This window comes from Schistocerca nitens, chromosome 6 (assembly GCF_023898315.1).
Source record: "Schistocerca nitens isolate TAMUIC-IGC-003100 chromosome 6, iqSchNite1.1, whole genome shotgun sequence".
NCBI classification, from domain to species: domain Eukaryota; kingdom Metazoa; phylum Arthropoda; class Insecta; order Orthoptera; family Acrididae; genus Schistocerca; species Schistocerca nitens.
This window is the reverse complement of record NC_064619.1, coordinates 11005402-11018110: the sequence shown is the minus strand read 5'-3', so window position 1 is coordinate 11018110 and position 12709 is coordinate 11005402. Positions and strand designations below refer to the sequence as shown.

The 12709-nt window shown below is 43.7% G+C and overlaps 1 protein-coding gene across 1 annotated transcript in view; it reads right to left on the bottom strand.

Annotated features, from left to right (window-relative positions):
• Window positions 1–12709, bottom strand: part of LOC126262595 (SH3 and cysteine-rich domain-containing protein 2-like) — a 562394-nt gene that overhangs the window by 257245 nt on the left and 292440 nt on the right. The gene's annotated exons all lie outside the window — the stretch shown is intronic.

The window sequence follows — 12709 nt, the reverse complement described above, 5'->3', positions numbered from 1 at the left end:
GCTCTTATTAATGTTCACCCTTATTTTTCATGATAATGTATTCTTGAAATGAGTAAGTCTGCGGCCTATAATAACAAACATTATTATCGTTTAAGAATGCAACTTGATTATGATATTTCTTCCTGCAAATTTTTGCGTACATCCCCGTCAGAACGCAACTGCAGTATGGGCAACAGCTACAGAATACAGTCAATAGGGAGAAAGAAAAGATGGGAAAAGAAGAACACGAGATACTCCTTACTAAAGCAGTTACGATCCACTTGTGGCGATGGTAAAATTCTTCTAAGTTGTTGGGCCACGACCAATTGTTCTTTGAAGTACTCCATTACTCGATTTCTCGATACCTCTGCCGCGATATTATTCTGGAGTATTCTGGTGTCTTCGACTCGCTGAATATTCAGCCACTCGGAGACACCAAAAAACTCCTAAAAACGATACCAGCAGAGGAGTCGAAATTTCGAGTGGTTAAAACGTTTCAAGAATATTGTGTCACAGCCTAACAATTCAGAATTTACCATGAATTACGCTCTGTGGATCTTGGCCAGTACAACACCAGCATAGCCTTTCCAAGGAACTCCTCAACAACACCGTATATCGAAGCGCTATCACGTTTGACTGTAGGTTACTCCTTATCTGTATGTTTGGTCTGTTCACGAGACGCAGCAGTGTGGTATTAAAAAGCAGCCTTCGAATTGAGAAGAGATACTCCTATGTCACGCGAGGAATCTCGATGTTGTTAACTCGGTGCTTTGATCGAGTTCCTACCTTATTTCCACGCGGTACGGTTCCGAGCCACTGTATCATTATTTTACATCTCTTTGCAGCATATCAAACGAGTGGTTGTTACGAAAATTCAATAAAGGAAAGTAATATGGGTGCTCAAAATGGACAGGATAAAACGCCGCACCTTCGAAGGAGTTACGTCACATGGAGGCCATATAGTGCATTCGAGCCTCCAATTACTTTTGTAAGCGCCGAATTTTTTATCGATAGAAGCCTGCCGATAATTTTATTCGTGGATTGGGCGGTGGCAGACCGGGACGCGCGCCAGCGCCCATTAGGAGGAATCTCGGGAATTTGGCGATTTAGGTGAGGAGGCGGCGGGGCGGACGATCACGAGATCGTGAGCCACGCTCTGCGGCACCGCGCGCCACGTTCACGTTCACGTTCAGGTAAATTACCCGCGCCAGACGGAACGGCGGCGTGGCGGGCCAATTAGAGCGGACAGATTCCCTCTGCGCGGTTCGTCGCACGCGTCTCTGAATGTCGGCACGGCTGTTCCCTCCGCCTCTCATCTTTCGAGGCGAGCCTAGTGTTGTACCAATGGCATCCGTTATCATTCTGTTGTTTCTCAGAAACGGAATCACTTTGAAAGACGCCAGGTGCTAAGATCAGTTTGGCACAACTTTGAAATATAGAAAGGTCTTGATTGCACCCGTTTTTATTAAGTGTTACGCGTTTCAAAATTCAGTCATCAGACTGAAACTGCGGAATAGAGTGTTCAAATAAATTAACAGTAAAAAAAAAAAAATGTTCAATTGTCTGTGAAATCTTATGGAAATTAACTGCTAAGGGCATCAGACCCTAAACTTACACACTACTTAATCTAAATTATCCTAAGGACAAACACACATACCCATGCCCGAGGGTAATATCAGTATGCATTTTAATAATACGTGTACAGAATTTTCATTAATAATCTCAAAAATGAGATCGACAGGAAGTGTAAAATGGCTAAGCAGGGATGGCTAGAGGACAAATGTAAGGATGTAGAGGCTTATTTCACTAGGGGTAAGATAGATACTACCTACAGGAAAATTAAAGAGACCTTGGGAGAAAAGAGAACCACTTGTATGAATTTCAAGAGCTCAGATGGAAACCCAGTTCTAAGCAAAGAAGGGAAAGCAGAAAGGTGGAAGGAGTATATAGAAGGTCTATACAAGGGCAATGTACTTGAGGACAATATTATGGAAATGGAAGAGGATGTAGATGAAGATGAAATGGGAGATATGTTAGTGCGTGACGAGTTTGACAGAGCACTGAAAGACCTGAGTCGAAACAAGGCCCCGGGAGTATTTCCATTAGAGCTACTGACAGCCTTGGGGAGCCAACCTCTGGGAAGATCAGTTTCGATTCCGTAGAAATATTGGAACACGTGAGGCAATACTGACCCTACGACTTATCTCGGAAGCTAGATTAAGGAAAGGCAAACCTACGTTTGTAGCATTTGTAGACTTAGAGAAAGCTTTTGACAATGTTGAGTGGAATACTCTCTTTCAGATTCTGAAGGTGGCAGGGGCAAAATGCAGAGAACGAAAGGCTGTTTACAATTTGTACAGAAACCAAATGGCAGTTATAAGAGTTGAGGGGCATGAAAGGGAAGCAATGGTTGCGAAGGGAGTGAGACAGGGTTGTAGCCTCTCCCCGATGTTATTCAATCCGTATATTGAGCAAGCAGTGAAGGAAACAACAGAAAAATTCGGAGTAGGTATTAAAATCCATGGAGAAGAAATAAAAACTTTGAGGTTCGCCGATGACATTGTAATTCTATCAGAGACAGCAAAGGACTTGGAAGAGCAGTTGCACGGAATGGACAGTGTCATGAAAGGAGGGTATAAGATGAACATCAACAAAAGCAAAACGAGAATAATGGAATGTAGTCGAATTAAGTCTGGTGATGCTGAGGGTATTATATTAGGAAATGAGACAGTTAAAGTAGTAAAGGAGTTTTGCTATTTAGGGAGCAAAATAACTGATGATGGTCGAAGTAGAGAGGATATAAAATGTAGACTGGCAATGGCAAGGAAAGCGTTTCTGAAGAAGAGAAATTTGTTAATATCGAGTATAGATTTAAGTGTCAGGAAGTGGTTTCTGAAAGTATTTGTGTAGAGCATAGCCATGTATGGAAGTGAAACGTGGACGATAAATAGTTTGGACAAGAAGAGAATAGAAGCTTTCGAAATGTGGTGCTACAGAAGAATGCTGAAGATTAGATGGGTAGATCACATAACTAATGAGCAGGTATTGAATAGAATTGGGGAGAAGAGAAGTTTGTGGCACAACTTGACTAGAAGAAGGGATCGATTGGTAGGACATGTTCTGAGGCATCAAGGGACCACCAATTTAGCATTGGAGGGCAGCGTAGAGGGTAAAAATCGTAGAGGGAGACCAAGAGATGAGTACAGTAGGCAGATTCAGACGGATTTAGGTTGCAGTAGGTACTGGGAGATGGAGAAGGTTGCACAGGATAGAGTAGCATGGAGAGCTGTATCAAACCAGTCTCAGGACTGAAGACAACAACAACAACAACAACAACAACACTGGTCAGCCAGAAAATTATGACCGCCGGCGTACTATCGTTATAAACCAGTCCAGGTGACAGCGAGGAATGACTCTTAGTCAGATCTAGCTTGGTTCATGTAGTGCCAGTGGGCGTGATGACCGTGTGTAGAATGGGGAAGGCGCACGATCTATCTGAGTTTGACCGAGGGCAGATTTTGATGGCCCGGAGGCTCGGTACGAGCATTTCGGAAACTGCGCAACTTGTCGGCTGTTCGAGGACTGCTGTAGTGAATATCTTCAACACGTAGCGAAACCAAGATGAAACCATGTCCAGACGTCATGCGGTTTGGGAGTCACCCCTCATTACAAATATCGGACGTCATACGCTGGGCAGACTGGTGAAACAGGTCAGGCGGCGAATTGTGGTGGAATTAACATCAGACTTTAATGCTGGCTAGCGTACAAGTGTGTCTGAATGTACCAAACACTCCTAACGTTGGACCCCGGCGGCCGACGTCAAATGCATGTGCCGATGTTAATACCGCGACATCGGGAACTATGACTGAAATGTGCACGTGACCGTCGGTACTGGACGCTGGCGCAGTGTCGCAACGTTGCAGGGTCTGATGAATCCCGATACCTTCTTCATCATGCCCATGGGAGGGCGCGAATCCGTCGAGTTCCAGGGGAACAGCTCCTTGACGTCTGTAGGACGGAGACAAGCTGGCGACGGCTCCACTGTGCTCTGGGGATCATTCACGTGGGAAACCATTAGTCCAGTCGAGCTCGTGCAACGCACCATGACGGCCAAGGAGTATCGTATACCGGTCGCAGAAAACGTACTTCGAGACGATCATGTTTCCGGACGGCAGTGGCATTTTTCAACAAGATATTGCGCCGTGCCATGAGGTCATCGGTCCGTAGGCTTACACGCTTATTAAACTAATTTACGCTAAGGACACATACACACCCATGCTCGAGGGAGGACTCGAACCTGCGACTGGGGGAGCCGCGCGAGCCGTGACAAGATGTGACTGAACGTGACTTTAGAGCCAGAATTATTACTTCCCTATTGTCACCTATGGTGGAGAAGCTTGGACAATGACAGAAAGGGCCTGGAAGAGACTGCAAGCAGGGGAAATGAAATTTCTCAGAGCAGTTAAGGGAAAAACAAAAATGGACAGAGTAAAGAATGTAGAGATTAGAAAGGACCTTAAACAAGAAACTATGAGAGAAGAAATTGAAAAAAAGAGATTAAGATGGTATGGGCATGTTAAGAGGATGCATGGGCAGAGACTCCCCAAAATTATGGAAGAACTAAAGATGGATGGAAAAAGACCTAGAGGGCGCCCAATTACACGATGGAAAATGGGAGTGGGAATATCTGTGGAAAGGAGAGGTGTGACCTGGCAGCAAGTGGAGGAAGAAAAGTGGTGGGAGGACCGAGCCAAGTGGAGAGGACTCGTCAACACCCACACCCGGCAGTAGCTGGAGCGTGATCCGGATATACATAGATAATAGCCTAGCTTGAAGTAGATGCGTGAGGACATATAAGAAAACATCTTAGCATACTGTGGTTGAGGATGTAGGGTTAGGATCATAGTTGTCAAAAACTGATGCCTAGAAAGTCGTAATTCTGGAATAGTGGTCTTACTATTTCGGAATTGTTAGAGCCCGTTTGGACAGATACTGATACGAAATGTATGGGTCATTTTAACGTCGCAGCTGAGTGGTCAAAAGACGAGGAATCACGCTCAAGTACAGTGAGTTGGAATACAGATGGTGAAGGTGGGAAATGCCTACTGCGTCTCCCTCTCTGCGTCCCTTACGGGCTGAAGACTGACTGGCACTTTGCAGAAAGTCAGCTGCTTGGGACCACTCCGACTACATACATAGCCGCGAGTTATGGCGCCCTGCGGCTGGAAGGAATCGCCCTCCGATAGCCGTCTCTCGACCGCCACTCGTGCATCTGATAACGCATTTATGTATTCCGCTGGTCAGCTGCTTAACCCTCGCGACCTTATACAAACAAGCGCGGTATGCACAGACTATTCAAATTGTAGGCGAAGCGGGCGGCGAGATGGCCGGCGATAGCGCCGTGCTCCACTTGCCGAGGCGTCGATGTCCGCGTCAGCAGGGGAAGTGGGAACCCCTCGTCTCGTTTCGGCATTCCCTAGCTCCGTGTGTGGACTGCCCCGCCTAGGGCGACGAGCGCCGCTGCAGCAGAAAGCCTCGTTAGAGAACTCGCTGGGAGGTCGTTTACCTAAGGCTGTAACCAGACACTCTACTTCCAAGTACTTCCGTGCTCTCATACTGTAAGGTGGTCATGTAATTTCTGTCTTTGTACAACATCGACGTGCACGTCAGAGAGAGAGAGCAAGTTGCGTTACTGTTAAACAATCTTTGGTTTTGTCTTTTGGCTTATTGAATGTACTATCGTGCTTCAAAATCTTAACGTGTGAACAGGTTTAAAAGATGTTTACTTTATCTAGTACTTTTATGCGAAAATTCTGCATACATTCCGATTATACTCTGCTTAAATATTAATGAAAATGGTTCAAATGGCTCTGAGCACTATGGGACTTAACATCTATGGTCATCAGTCCCCTATAACTTAGAACTACTTAAACCTAACTAACCTAAGGACAGCACACAAAACCCAGTCATCACGAGGCAGAGAAAATCCCTGACCCCGCCGGGAATCGAACCCGGAAACCCGGGCGTGGGAAGCGAGAACGCTACCGCACGACCACGAGCTGCGGACAAATATTAATGACGGCGATATATGTATTATTAAATGACTTACTGGTGCATATATTATTTTACATAACGGCATGGTATTACTTTCAGGCTTCAACATGGATGGTAATTATCTTATGGTAAGAAACGGTGGTAGAAACCTGTACCACAATTCATGACAAAACGACGTAACAAACTTTGTGACTTCTGAAGATCTAATGAGCAATGAAAGGTCCTTTAAGTATCCTTGAATTTGGAAAGGTTAAATAACTTACAGAAATGTTAGATACAGCACTGATTGCAACATATCTTCAATTTTTATTCCCGCTTAATACCGTTAGTTCCCGACATTCCCGCTACGTGGCAAGCTCGAATGAGTTATTTCAACAGTCATCATAGAGTTGCGTGCGTAGCGTACAACGTGTTTTTTTTATTATTTCATGAGTCTATATCAGCTACTACGGTTCGGAAACAATTCGGTAATAGATATTGTAAGCTGCCATCTCAAAGACAAACTGGCATTAATTTCTCCGAAACTGGGTCTGTATCACATTGGACGCCAGTGCAGTGTCGACCAGCAGTCATTTTTTTCTTTTCTTTTCTTTTTTTTTGCCGGACGAATTGTAACTGCCATATCGCACCTATCGTACCTGAACATGCCTCAATAGCATCTAATGTGTTTACAACAGGATATGGGCACTGGAATCATTTTCCAGCAAGATGGCGCACCAACACATTATCATGCTAATGCTGTCGCGTATCACCGTAGGTATGTGCCGGCTTGGATTGGACGCGGTGGATCACCTGATTTAACCGCAGTGGATTTCCGTGTATCGGGTTGGCCGTTTCTTCCTCCGCTTCCGGGAAACGTCGACGAACTTCGACACTGGATAACACAAGTCATTGCCACCACACATCAACACTCGCTTCATAGGATTTGACACGAAATCGGTTACATATGGGGTATTTGTCGTGTTTCTAAAGATAGCTATACCGCAAATTTGTAAATACAACTTGAAGATATACTGCGTTCAGTGCTGTATCAGACATTCTTGTAAGTTATTTAACTCTTTCACAATTAAACGTACAATTAGTTTATTAACATCCTGTATTTCGTTACTTCTTATTTGGTCCGACTAAACCAAGTGCATTACATTCCCTATTCAATACGCAAGTGGAAGCACAGGTAATATGTGGCTTCAGACGCAATGAAAAAAAAGTTTGTAAAAGCTGATTTCCCCCATTTCTATACACATACCTGCGCTCGGAACGCATTAGATTTTCCAGGGATTCAAGACACGATGTCAGATCTCTTCGCCTCATTACGCATTTGAAAGCCGAACGAAATTGCTTTCTGATGTGACACCATAGAAGGAACCCTTGCAACAGAAAATGGATTCACGTGATTGCCACACAAACGGCTCCAGAATGCGGATATTCACGTGCAAGCAATTTCCAGCTCCGATTTCCGCGTGTGTGCGGGGAGTAATGGACTGAGATTCCTTCCGCCTCTTCCAGATTAGTCAGTGTTGGGCTACCAGACGCCGAGACTGCCCCTGTCACGAAACTGCCGGAGGCGACAGTAAGATAAATTGCACGAGGGGGCGACTAATCTGGAGTTTGCTTTCCGGACCCCCGCCGCAGCCCGCATTCCGCGCGGGCCCTGGGCGCTGCCTTATAAATGGTACTTCGCCAAACGAAGCTCTGAAAAGAAGTCCCGATTCATTACGCCGGCCGCAGAACTTCTCAGGCTGAGAAATCACATGCTGAAGTCGGGCGAAGAATTACATTTTCGAGGGCCGTTAGTCATAGTCGCCTTTATAGGGGCAAGGCCCGCACCAGAGAGGCACCCGGTGAACGATTTATTGGTGGCGTGGTGCGGGCCATCCAGCGACCAAGTAGGGTAGCGACCGGAAGGGGGAGCACGAGCGCACGTATCGACGGAAAGACGGATGGCCGGCGTCTCTCGTTGACAAAAGACCAACGGTTATCTCTGCACAGTGGCGCGTTTCCCGGATCAGCAGAGACGAGACCCTATAGGGAGACCACTGACAGCTGACTGCTGACATTTCCTGTATCAATATGTGGGTCTGTTACGGTTTTTGGGAGCCACTGAAAGGTGGCTACACTGAGCCACAGCGCCAGAGATCGCGCTAGAGAGTATTGTTCGGCCGCCTCCACTGGCAGTGATTATTGAGAACTCGTAGTGGGCAGTGCTTGTCCAGGACTCGTAGTAGTCAGTTCGTGTTCAGATGTGCTAGTAGGGAGTGCTTGCTGAGATGTGATACTGAAAAGTTCTTGTTGAGATGTGGTAATAGCGAGTCGGTGTGGAGATATATTGTAATGATTAGAGTGATTTTGGTCAATATATGAAGGTAACGAAACTTGATTTATTTTTCATTATTTCCATGTTTTAAATAATGCGTCATTACAGGTTCAGTCAACAAAGCATCTGGCTTGTGTTCTTGTATTAGTGTAATTCTGGTTTTCTTGAGTAATTATGGTATTTTTATTTTCTTTAATTAATTCAGTATAAATGATATTTAAAATTTCTTGTGTTATTGAAGAAGAACCGTGCCAGATGCGTACGTTGAGTCATACTTCCACACACAGAATAGTTACACTTGTGCTTTGGTTTCGTAGGTTTTTATAGTTGCTGGGGGCTTAATTAAATGAAATGAAAATAATTTTAATTTCTGCTTTAGTAGCTGTTTGTCCGATTACGAAGTCTCGTAAACGGTTGGCCCTGACTAGTATTATTACGCAATCTGACTGCTTAGAACAATAACAAAGAATGAAATGGAAATTTTCATTAACACAATTAATTAATTAAGTCCCCAGCAACTATAAAAACCTACGAAACCAAAGCACAAGTGTAACTGTTCTGTGTGTGGAAGTATGACTCAACGTACGCATCTGGCACGGTTCTTCTTCAATAACACAAGAAATTTTAAATATCATTTATACTGAATTAATTAAAGAAAATAAAAATACCATAATTACTCAAGAAAACCAGAATTACACTAATACAAGAACACAAGCCAGATGCTTTGTTGACTGAACCTGTAATGACGCATTATTTAAAACATGGAAATAATGAAAAATAAATCAAGTTTCGTTACCTTCATATATTGACCAAAATCACTCTAATCATTACAATATATCTCCACACCGACTCGCTATTACCACATCTCAACAAGAACTTTTCAGTATCACATCTCAGCAAGCACTCCCTACTAGCACATCTGAACACGAACTGACTACTACGAGTCCTGGACAAGCACTGCCCACTACGAGTTCTCAATAATCACTGCCAGTGGAGGCGGTGGAACAATACTCTCTAGCGCGATCTCTGGCGCTGTGGCTCAGTGTAGCCACCTTTCACCACGTCAAACATGCCATGCGACCCGAATAACGTGGACACTGCCACTGCTTGAATACTGCTCAGCAGTGTGGGATCCGTTCCAGATAGGGTTGATAGATGAGATAGAGAAGATCCAACGGAGAGCAGCGCGCTTCGTTACAGGATAATTTAGTAATCGCGAAAGCGTTACCGAGATGTTAGATAAACTCCAGTGGAAGACTCTGCAGGAGAGACGCTCAATAGCTCGGTACGGGCTTTTGTTGAAGTTTCGAGAACATACCTTCACCGAAGAGTCAAGCAGTATATTGCTCCCTCCTACGTATATCTCGCGAAGAGGCCGTGAGGATAAAATCAGAGAGATTAGAGCCCACACAGAAGCATACCGACAATCCTTCTTTCCACGAACAATACGAGACTGGAATAGAAGGGAGAACCGATAGAGGTACTCAGGGTACCCTCCGCCACACACCGTCAGGTGGCTTGCGGAGTATTGGTGTAGATGTAGATGTAGACATCGATATTACTGAGCGACTATCACAGAATTCGTTATAGCTTGCGTATCTAATTGTGTCCAGGGGGAACAAAGAGTTGATTTCCAACATTTCGCGTGGTTATCGGCTGAATTTAAAAATTAAAAGCGCTGTCATAATCTACTCATCAAGAGGTATAATATTACGTTAAAAGTTTAACACGATAACACAAGTACTACAGTCAGAAAATCTGTATTGTTACTGAGGCAGGGTAACTGACAGCGCACAGATATACGGACTTTATTCGTCCATATCTGAGAGTGGGAGCACTTTGCGATTCCTAAAAAACTCTGCACATAATTTCAAACCTTCCTGAAATTTTGTTCTCCCTGATCCGAAACCACAAAATGACGAAAGGAGTGTAGTTTATCGCGTACTACATATTTACTTTGAAACGTCCCGTTAGAAAAACTTATGAATGACTGTGCTGATAAACCTCTTACATTATTTGCTTTTCAAACAGCTGAGCAAAACTGAATGAACTCAGACATTACTCTCTTCACTTATTCTGATCAACACTAAACTGACACACAATATTTTTACTGCAACGCAATCTGACTTTTAATAATCCCTACAAAAGAATGTCCCTGACTAATATTAACCTGTACCTTTCACAAATCACTTGCTGCTGCTGCTGCTGTGGTCTTCAGTCCTGAGACTACTCTAATTCACTCAGCATCACCCGATTTAATTTGACAACATTCCATTATCCTCGTTTTGCTTTTGTTGATGTTCATCTTATATCCTCTTTTCAAGACACTGTCCATTCCGTTCAACTGCTCTTCCAAGTCCTTTGCTGTCTCTGACAGAATTACAATGTCATCGGCGAACCTCAAAGTTTTTATCTCTTCTCCATGAATTTTAATACCCACTCCGAATTTTTCTTTTGTTTCCTTTACTGCTTGCTCAATATACAGATTGAATAACATCGGGGAGAGGCTACAACCCTGTCTCACTCCTTTCCCAACCACTGCTTCCCTTTCATGCCCCTCGACTCTTATAACTGCCATCTGGTTTCTATGCAAATTGTAAATAGCCTTTCGCTCCCTGTATTTTACCCCTGCCACCTTCAGAATTTGAAAGAGAGTATTCCAGTTAACATTGTCAAAAGCTTTCTCTAAGTCTACAAATGCTAGAAACGTAGGTTTGCCTTTTCTTAATCTTTCATCTAAGATAAGTCGTAAGGTTAGTATTGCCTCACGTGTTCCAACATTTCTACGGAATCCAAACTGATCTTCCCCGAGGTCCGCTTCAACCAGTTTTTCCATTCGTCTGTAAAGAATTCGCGTTAGTATTTTGCAGCTGTGACTTATTAAACTGATAGTTCGGTAATTTTCACATCTGTCAACACCTGCTTTCTTTGGGATTGGAATTATTATATTCTTCTTGAAGTCTGAGGGTATTTCGCCTGTCTCATACATCTTGCTCACCAGATGGTAGAGTTTTGTCATGACTGGCTCTCCCAAGGCCATCAGTAGTTCTAATGAAATGTTGTCTACTCCCGGGGCCTTGTTTTGTCTCAGGTCTTTCAGTGCTATGTCAAACTCTTCACGCAGTATCTTATCTCCCATTTCGTCTTCATCTACATCCTCTTCCCTTTCCATAATATTGTCCTCAAGTACATCGCCCTTGTATAAACCCTCTATATACTCCTTCTACCTTTCTGCCTTCCCTTCTTTGCTTAGAACTGGGTTGCCATCTGAGCTCTTGATATTCATACAAGTGGTTCTCTTCTCTCCAAAGGTCTCTTTAATTTTCCTGTAGGCAGTATCTATTTTACCCCTTGTGAGACAAGCCTCTACATCCTTTCATTTGTCCTCTAGCCATCCCTGCTTAGCCATTTTGCACTTCCTGTCGATCTCATTTTTGAGACGTTTGTATTCCTTTTTGCCTGCTTCATTTACTACGTTTTTATATTTTCTCCTTTCACCAATTAAATTCAATATTTCTTCTGTTACCCAAGGATATCTATTAGCCCTTGTCTTTTTACCTACTTGATCCTCTGCTGCCTTCAATACTTCATCCCTCAGAGCTACCCATTCTTCTTCTACAGTATTTCTTTCCCCCATTCCTGTCAATTGTTCCCTTATGCTCTCTCTGAAACTCTCTACAACCTCAGGTTCTTTCAGTTTATCCAGGTCCCATTTCCTTAAATTCTCACCTTTTTGCAGTTTCTTCAGTTTCAATCTGCAGTTCATAACCAATAGATTGTGGTCAGAATCCACATCTGCCCCTGGAAATGTCTTACAATTTAAAACCTGGTTCCTAAATCTCTGTCTTACCATTATATAATCTATCTGATACCTTTTAGTATCTCCAGGATTCTTCCAGGTATACTTACCTCACAGAAATCTACGTTACTCGAACTACTGCAATACAGCGTGCGCCAATACTGCCAGCTGAATAAAAGATTCAAACTACGGAAGTCACTAACTACTGATAGGCATAGTTAGCAAATGAAAGATTTTGATAAAGAACAAACAACGTATTTACCTTAATAGTGTTCAAAAGTCATAATATATATATATCAGTTCATGACATCCAGTCTTACAAATTTACTGTCTCTGATGGACACACGTCCAGATCATCCGCTCTCCAAACTCCGCCATCTCTCTCCCCACATCCAGCACTGCTGGCGGCTCACCTCCAACTGCGCAACGCTACGCGCTGTTAACAGCCAACTGCCCAACACCACAATAGCAAACAACAATGCAAACCAGCCACAGACTGCACACAGCACTGCCAGTGATTTTCATACAAAGCGCTACGTGGCGTTACCAATATAAAAACCTAA